A 9,416-nucleotide genomic window follows, 5' to 3' on the forward strand; every position below is an offset into this window, starting at 1 on the left:
TTTGTTATAATCTTGTGGTTGCTCCGCTTATGTTGTGCAATGAACTGTAAAAAAGTATTTTGAAAACAATATAGCAATAACAAAAGCCTTATTTTTACTTAGTGCACCAAATCTAACCAGAATTAGTCTAGCAATACTTGTCGTTGGCATAAATTTCACATATGTTTATATATTATCCCAAAGATATTTTTAAAAACTTCAGTTAAATAAAATCATCCTAAAAATGTTTATGCATCAAGAAAACTGATTATGTAAGTACCTGTGAAGAATGTGGTTGAATCCATTTTATATTCGCACATAGAGCACTACCCCTTTTATGGATAGAGAGAACCAGACCAGGCACAAAATGCTATAGATTGGGGCTAAGTGCAGCGCCATACTATTTCAGACAAATGGCCCATATGTGTTTTAATTTACAGTTCTCCCTTTAAAAGATGTTCCTGGTAACATTTTTGAAGAACCTATATAGATATCACTTCATATGAACCTTGAAAGGGTACTTCCAATGTACATTAAAACCAGCTGTGCAGTGGAGTGATTTGCCTTCTGCTTTGGCAGAACATTTGCCGTTGTCTAAATAGCCCTATGAATGAATCTTGAGAAGTCAATTCCCACTAATTTAATATGTATATATATTAAACCAACGGTCACCAACTGGCGGTCTGTGGGCCACTGGTGGTCCATGAGAAAATTTTGGTGGTCCACAGAAAAATTATTTGTAATTTTTATATTGCACTAAAAAAAAATTATTTGTATTTTTTATATTGCACTAAATCAGGGGTTTTGGTGCCAGTCGATCACGCAAAGTGGGAGACGCCAATCGTCACCCCATCAAATCGGACGGGTCAATTAGAATTTGCGCTGACTACAAGGCGACGCTTAACAAAGCCTTACAGAAAAGCGCGTGCCGGTTCCGTGGTGCAACATTTATTGCACTCTTGGGGCAAGGGCAAGTCTTTGCAAAGTTAGACTTGGCCCAAGCCTACCAACAACTGCTACCTGTTGGGGCTCTGTTGGGGCCCTAAGAAGCCTGGGTGGAGAGGCGAGGAGTGGCTGGGAGGGGAAAGGTGAATAGAGGCTGGCGAGGTGCCCCTTGACATGAGTGACATCGAGTTGGCCACATCCACCCAGTCACATGACCACCTAGCCACGCCCACCCAGCCGGTCATTAGGCAGATCATAATAGTGGTCCACAAGATTTAAAATTATGAATTTAGTGGTCCCTGAGGTACAAAAGGTTGGACTATGCAAAACATGGTTGAATTAAATTAAATTCAAATCTTTATTGTCACTGCACAACATATGTACAATGAGATTGGTTGAGCTCCCTCAGTGCACCCCACCCCAACACAATACAACTCAAAGTGAAGACAGAAAATCCCTAACCCAATAAATCATATTAAGGAAACACCCAGTCCTATTGCACCAGTGTGTTTAGAAAGATCTAAAAGAAGATTTAAAAGATCAGTTTATATTATCTGTAGCAATCCTTTTCTTTTCTTTCCTCTATGCTGCCCCATTTCATTGTAACCTTATTTAAATATCAATAATAAAGCTGCTCCAATCTATACTTTAACCACAGAATACTGTAGAATTAGTTCCTGAACAAAAGTATTTTTCACTAATCCAGGGTAATATCCACTAATCCAGGGTAATATCCATAACAATATCCAGCAACCAGGATGATGTAATTTATAACATCATTATAGCAGCTATTTTTCTTCTTATTGTTTCTCTGTTCTTGGATATCAGTAGGGTGTAAGCCAATTTAGTTCATTATTAACTAAACCTGAATTTCAGAAAGATTTAAGTCTTATTAAGTCTAAATTCCAAGAAATAAATATTTGAACTCTGTACTTCTCAGCCCCAAACTGGTATGATGTATGGAATATTTACAACTTGGGTTTAATTTACACGGTGTAACAGTTTATAATTCCAGATTTTATGATACTGTTTTTCTTTTATGGGCTTATTATTAGATGTTATTTGATTATTTATTTCATCTGATGCTACGGAGCTAATTAAGCTTACTTGATTAAATTCCTTGAGTCTGAAGAATGTGACGTGATAGATGTTAGGTAATCATATATTCATTCATTCATTCACTGATGAAAACTACGCAATATAATAGTTATCTCATAGTGAACATGCATGTATGATGTAGCACTTAAAATAATCATTCTGCATCAGCAAATGTAAATTGAGGAAGAACTGTAATGTGATTTTTGGAAACACAGAAATGAGCAGGGTTTTTAAAAAGAAAGAACAATTTAATTGTTAGTTAAGGTTATTCATATACAGATCTTCAAACAATAATATTATATTTGGTAAAAAAACTTGACAGAAATAAAGGGAAAAGAATGGGAAAGTTGCTAAGATAAAATAAGTTTCAAAATGTTCAGTAATCATCATTAATAGCAACAAAAAGAATTGGGCTGCGGTGTGGCTCAGGCTGTAAGATAGCCTGTTATTAAACACAGCTGCCTGCAATTACTGCAGGCTCAAGTCCCACCAGGCCCAAGGTTGACTCAGCCTTCCATCCTTTATAAGGTAGGTAAAATGAGGACCCAGATTGTTGGGGTGGGGCAATAAGTTGACTTTGTATATAAATATACAAATAGAATGAGACTATTGCCTTATACAATGTAAGCCGCCCTGAGTCTTCGGAGAAGGGCGGGATATAAATGTAAATTAAAAAAAAAAAAAGAAAGTTTAATGTAGAACTCTATGGGGAAAGTCAGAAAATAGGGCTTTTGAAGCAGTAAAGAACCTGCTCTCAAGTGATAGCCTGCTCATCCAATATCACGACTCACTACCCCTAGTGCTGGTTTGCGATGCCTCCCCTTATGGGGTGGGGCTGTACTCAGCCATAGACTTCCAAACGGCACAGAAGCCCCTATAGCTTCTACTCTAGAACGATGTCCTCCCCAGAGAGGAACTACAGCCAATTAGACAAAGAAGCATTAGCCATTGTATCAGGGGTCAAAATTCCATGAGTATGTCTTTGGGCGGAATTTTGAAATCGTGACTGACCACAGACCGTTACTGGATTACTGGCTGGCGATCGCCAACGCCTGTGGCACTTTCGCCACGCTTGACCCGATGGACTATATTTTTAGCCGCTTACTCATACAAGCTGCAGCATCGACCGGGAAAGAAGTGGGCATGCAGACGCATTGAGCCGATGCCCACTGCCAGGGGCGATCAAGACCCCACTCCGGGACACCCATCCTCCTTATTGACTCGTTGACTCTGGCCCAGTCACATCAAAGGAAGTGGCTCGGCATCATACCGACATTGTGTTAAGGACTGTACCGGTTGGGTACAGAGAGGTGGCCCGCTCGCGGGCGAACGGTTCAAAGAATTTGTTAAGAAACGTGATGAGCTCTCGGCTCAAGGGGTGCCTGTTATGGGGTGATCGTGTAATAATTCCTGATAAAGTTAAGGGCAAGGTATTGGACCTCCTCCACGAGGGTCACCCAGGCATCGTAAGGATGAAGGGGTTAGCTAGAAGCTATGTATGGTGGCCACTCATGGACGCAGAGATTGCTGAGAGGGTAGGGAAATGCCAAGCTTGCCAAGAGTCCAGACCGCTACCCCCAACAGCCCCAGTCAGAGAATGGGAAAAGCCCCAAGGGCCTTGGTCAAGAATCCACATTGACTTTGCTGGCCCCTTTCACGGCCAAACGTTCCTAGTGGTGGTGGACGCATTTTCCAAATGGTTAGAGATCATACTTATGAAGTCCACCACAGCCGAAGCAGTAATCGCAACCCTGCGCCACCTATTCGCAACTCACGGGTTGCCGGACACTCTGGTGTCCGACAATGGGCCCCAATTCACGGCAGCCCAGTTTGAAGAGTACCTGGCAGAGGAAGGCATCCGACATGCCCTCTCTGCACCTTTCCACCCTGCGTCGAATGGCCTTGCAGAGCGTTCCGTCCGGAGCGCTAAGGAGGCATTGTCCAGGCTCAAGCCAGGTGACTGGCAAACAAAAATAGACTTTTTCCTAGCCGTCCAGCACAGAACCCCAAGCACAGCCACTGGAAAAAGCCCAGCCGAATTGCTAATGGGACGAAAACTCCGTGCCCACTTGACTGCTTGAACCCCATTACACACCCGAGGGTTACAAGGGGAGCTAGAAAAACAAGGAAATGAGCATAGGCGACGGGTGTGGGCCCGAAACTATGGGGACGGCCCTAGTTGGCTCGCAGGACAAGTAACAAAAGTAACAGGGCCAAAATCGTACGTGGTAGAGCTACCAGACAACCGAGTGTGGAGGCGCCACATAGATCAGTTAAGGAAACGAATAACTGACCAAACCAACCAACAGAGACAGGTAATGACCAATACCCCTTTGAATCCACAGCTGACAATGACCCGGGGGAGGCGCAAGACTTAGCTGAGGTCCCAGAGTTCCAGCGACGCCATCAGGTCCCCGAGGGAAACAGCAGGGAAAATTCCAAAATTAATCCAAGGCCGGATGGCCAAGAAAAAGAGTCGGCCAATAATCCAGAGCCCGATGGCCCAGAGAAAGAGCTGGGAGGAGAAAACAGCCCCTCCGACCAGCTCAAAACACCACCCAGAACTGAACCGCGCAGGTCAGAAAGAACTAGGAGACGCCCAGGTTATTTGCGTGACTACGTCGAAAAATAACATGTAAATAAATATGTAAATAAGACCAAGTGTTTTCTGGGAGGGGAGGAGTGTTATGTATTAACAGTTGTGCCTTTAAATATTTGAGCGGGAAATCAGCACGTTGCTGATTGGACGAAGCCTCCAGCAGAACTGTATAAAAGGAGAGGTTTTTCCCCCAGCCTGTTGCTGGGTTCACCCTATATTAAAGAGCTGTTGTCACTACCCTGGTCTCCAGCCTCGTTACTTCCCGAACTTAACACATTCATTTTTGGTATTATATATCAAAAAAGACTCTTGTCGCTTGGCCTTGTCTCTTTTACACTTGGACATTATGTTCTGTACCAGGACATTCATGCTAGTTCAACTTTTATAATGAAAATTGTTTTGTTATAATCTTGTGGTTGCTCCGCTTATGTTGTGCAATGAACTGTAAAAAAGTATTTTGAAAACAATATAGCAATAACAAAAGCCTTATTTTTACTTAGTGCACCAAATCTAACCAGAATTAGTCTAGCAATACTTGTCGTTGGCATAAATTTCACATATGTTTATATATTATCCTAAAGATATTTTTAAAAACTTCAGTTAAATAAAATCATCCTAAAAATGTTTATGCATCAAGAAAACTGATTATGTAAGTACCTGTGAAGAATGTGGTTGAATCCATTTTATATTCGCACATAGAGCACTACCCCTTTTATGGATAGAGAGAACCAGACCAGGCACAAAATGCTATAGATTGGGGCTAAGTGCAGCGCCATACTATTTCAGACAAATGGCCCATATGTGTTTTAATTTACAGTTCTCCCTTTAAAAGATGTTCCTGGTAACATTTTTGAAGAACCTATATAGATATCACTTCATATGAACCTTGAAAGGGTACTTCCAATGTACATTAAAACCAGCTGTGCAGTGGAGTGATTTGCCTTCTGCTTTGGCAGAACATTTGCCGTTGTCTAAATAGCCCTATGAATGAATCTTGAGAAGTCAATTCCCACTAATTTAATATGTATATATATTAAACCAACGGTCACCAACTGGTGGTCTGTGGGCCACTGGTGGTCCATGAGAAAATTTTGATGGTCCACAGAAAAATTATTTGTAATTTTTATATTGCACTAAAAAAAAATTATTTGTATTTTTTATATTGCACTAAATCAGGGGTCCTCAAACTGCGGCCCCTGGGCCAGATATGTGCAATGAATGTTTGTGTTGCAGAGAGTCTCCTCCTTCAGGGTCTTTTTGTGTGGGTTGGAGGAGGACAGAAATTCCGACTTGGGATCTGCTTCGGCCTCCTCGTGCAGGGCTTTGGGTAGAGGGTGGAGGGAAGTGCCGCTGGTGGTGAAGAGCCGGAGAACCTTGTTCCAGTGGGACTGCATCATGACCTGGAACTGGCTGACATCTCAGCCTGCTGAGTCTGCAGATGCTGGTATCTAGTCTTGCACTTCCGCAGGTCTTCCCTCTGCTTGGAAAGTCTGTGCTCATAGTCCTCAGTGAGGTACTTCTACTGAGCCTCCTTCTTGGTCAGATCCAATTTGAACTGAATTGTTTTGCCAGCTCTTTCTCATGGTGGCTGCTTAGCTCCAACAACTGCTACCTATTGGGGCTCTGTTGGGGCCCTAAGAAGCCTGGGTGGAGAGGCGAGGAGTGGCTGGGAGGGGAAAGGTGAATAGAGGCTGGCGAGGTGCCCCTTGACATGAGTGACATCGAGTTGGCCACATCCACCCAGTCACATGACCACCTAGCCACGCCCACCCAGCCGGTCATTAGGCAGATCATAATAGTGGTCCACAAGATTTAAAATTATGAATTTAGTGGTCCCTGAGGTACAAAAGGTTGGACTATGCAAAACATGGTTGAATTAAATTAAATTCAAATCTTTATTGTCACTGCACAACATATGTACAATGAGATTGGTTGAGCTCCCTCAGTGCACCCCACCCCAACACAATACAACTCAAAGTGAAGACAGAAAATCCCTAACCCAATAAATCATATTAAGGAAACACCCAGTCCTATTGCACCAGTGTGTTTAGAAAGATCTAAAAGAAGATTTAAAAGATCAGTTTATATTATCTGTAGCAATCCTTTTCTTTCCTTTCCTCTATGCTGCCCCATTTCATTGTAACCTTATTTAAATATCAATAATAAAGCTGCTCCAATCTATACTTTAACCACAGAATACTGTAGAATTAGTTCCTGGACAAAAGTATTTTTCACTAATCCAGGGTAATATCCACTAATCCAGGGTAATATCCATAACAATATCCAGCAACCAGGATGATGTAATTTATAACATCATTATAGCAGCTATTTTTCTTCTTATTGTTTCTCTGTTCTTGGATATCAGTAGGGTGTAAGCCAATTTAGTTCATTATTAACTAAACCTGAATTTCAGAAAGATTTAAGTCTTATTAAGTCTAAATTCCAAGAAATAAATATTTGAACTCTGTACTTCTCAGCCCCAAACTGGTATGATGTATGGAATATTTACAACTTGGGTTTAATTTACACGGTGTAACAGTTTATAATTCCAGATTTTATGATACTGTTTTTCTTTTATGGGCTTATTATTAGATGTTATTTGATTATTTATTTCATCTGATGCTACGGAGCTAATTAAGCTTACTTGATTAAATTCCTTGAGTCTGAAGAATGTGACGTGATAGATGTTAGGTAATCATATATTCATTCATTCATTCACTGATGAAAACTACGCAATATAATAGTTATCTCATAGTGAACATGCATGTATGATGCAGCACTTAAAATAATCATTCTGCATCAGCAAATGTAAATTGAGGAAGAACTGTAATGTGATTTTTGGAAACACAGAAATCAGCAGGGTTTTTAAAAAGAAAGAACAATTTAATTGTTAGTGAAGGTTATTCATATACAGATCTTCAAACAATAATATTATATTTGGTAAAAAAACTTGACAGAAATAAAGGGAAAAGAATGGGAAAGTTGCTAAGATAAAATAAGTTTCAAAATGTTCAGTAATCATCATTAATAGCAACAAAAGGAATTGGGCTGCGGTGTGGCTCAGGCTGTAAGATAGCCTGTTATTAAACACAGCTGCCTGCAATTACTGCAGGCTCAAGTCCCACCAGGCCCAAGGTTGACTCAGCCTTCCATCCTTTATAAGGTAGGTAAAATGAGGACCCAGATTGTTGGGGTGGGGCAATAAGTTGACTTTGTATATAAATATACAAATAGAATGAGACTATTGCCTTATACAATGTAAGCCGCCCTGAGTCTTCGGAGAAGGGCGGGATATAAATGTAAATTAAAAAAAAAAAAAGAAAGTTTAATGTAGAACTCTATGGAGAATTTATAAAAACTTGAGAGTAGGCTCCACTGGGTATGAGATAGATTACAGGTAGTCTTTAATGGCTGTTTATTCTGTGTTTGAAGTTATGGCACTGAACAAATGGTATTTGTACCTGGTCTTCAAGAGGTATGTCCACTGGATACCTCTATGGTCAAAATTCAGGTTCTTGGCAGCCTACCAGCATTTACAACTATAGGATGTGCTTCAACACCCAAGAGCTTATCTCCCCTCATGTCTGCTGTTTTGGCCCCCTGGATTCACATGAGACCTCATAAAGAAGGCCTTATAAAGATGGGCTAGGCCTGGCCAGGCATGCCTTGTCAATAGTGGGAACAAGAGGACAGTGAAGGTCACTAGGGTGAGAGTTAGGCCTCAGCATACAGGGTGGCTCTGGCAATCTGGGGCTTCGTATTGGGCCATGGCAGAGGCTTGTGCGTCCTACCACAGCAACAGCCACCCCAGTCTAGATCCTCCTTTAGAGTCCTTGCTGACATCCAACAAGCAAAATAAATGCGGAGGCCAGAAGAAAATCTTGAGCCCTTGCTTAGTGACCCACGATTCTCACTTAATGATGGCAATGGGGACTGCTGGGATTGCTGTTGCTAAGCAATGTGATATCACTCAGTGACAAAAATTCTGGTCCCAATTATTATTGTAACCTGAGGATCACCTATATACATATGAGAAAACAGCAACAAATTACTTAAATATCGTTGCCAACAAAATTCATAGTCATAGCCATGAATTTACCAGAATCAACCTTGACTCAAAAGCGATCTTCGCATGAACATAAATGATTGTCTTCTAGGTTTTGTACTGAAAAAATTGCCTTTAAAGTTACAATCCACTTTGTATAGAAATTAAGTTCTTATTGACACTTGCTAAGACCAGACCAGAAAACAAACAGTAGTTCCAGAAGGCAATAATTTGTATAAAGGAGACAACAAATTTATCAATAAACATATCCAGAAAGGAAAACTAAAGTGTTAACTGAGCTTTACTGGAATCCTGAATGCAAAACTTTATTGGAAACCTTTAAATGCAAAGCTCTTAGTGGCAGATGAAAAGTTATTTGCAATATTAAGAAGTATTTAAATAAGCTGTTAAAATCCACTGGAGATTGCAAAAATACATCCATTCCACAATGTTTCTAAAAGAAATTCATTTGCTTTTTCTGTGAAATTTTTAATAAACCATATGGGAGAAAATAATATTCATTATTCAAAATTGTTTCAACTATACCATACACTGGTGCAAAATGAATGTAAATACAACTAGGGTTCTCAACATTGCACTCAAGTGTATTGTACAAGTTCTGCTAAATTGAAGTTTCATCATAGTACTTACAGATGATACAGATGTCTAATTTCTTTAGGTAGGAAAATTACTTTCCAACCTTTTTCATAGGCTCCTTAGAATCTGAGGTCTTAGGCATAACATGAATGC

Source organism: Ahaetulla prasina, chromosome 2, assembly GCF_028640845.1.
Source record: "Ahaetulla prasina isolate Xishuangbanna chromosome 2, ASM2864084v1, whole genome shotgun sequence".
NCBI lineage: Eukaryota > Metazoa > Chordata > Lepidosauria > Squamata > Colubridae > Ahaetulla > Ahaetulla prasina.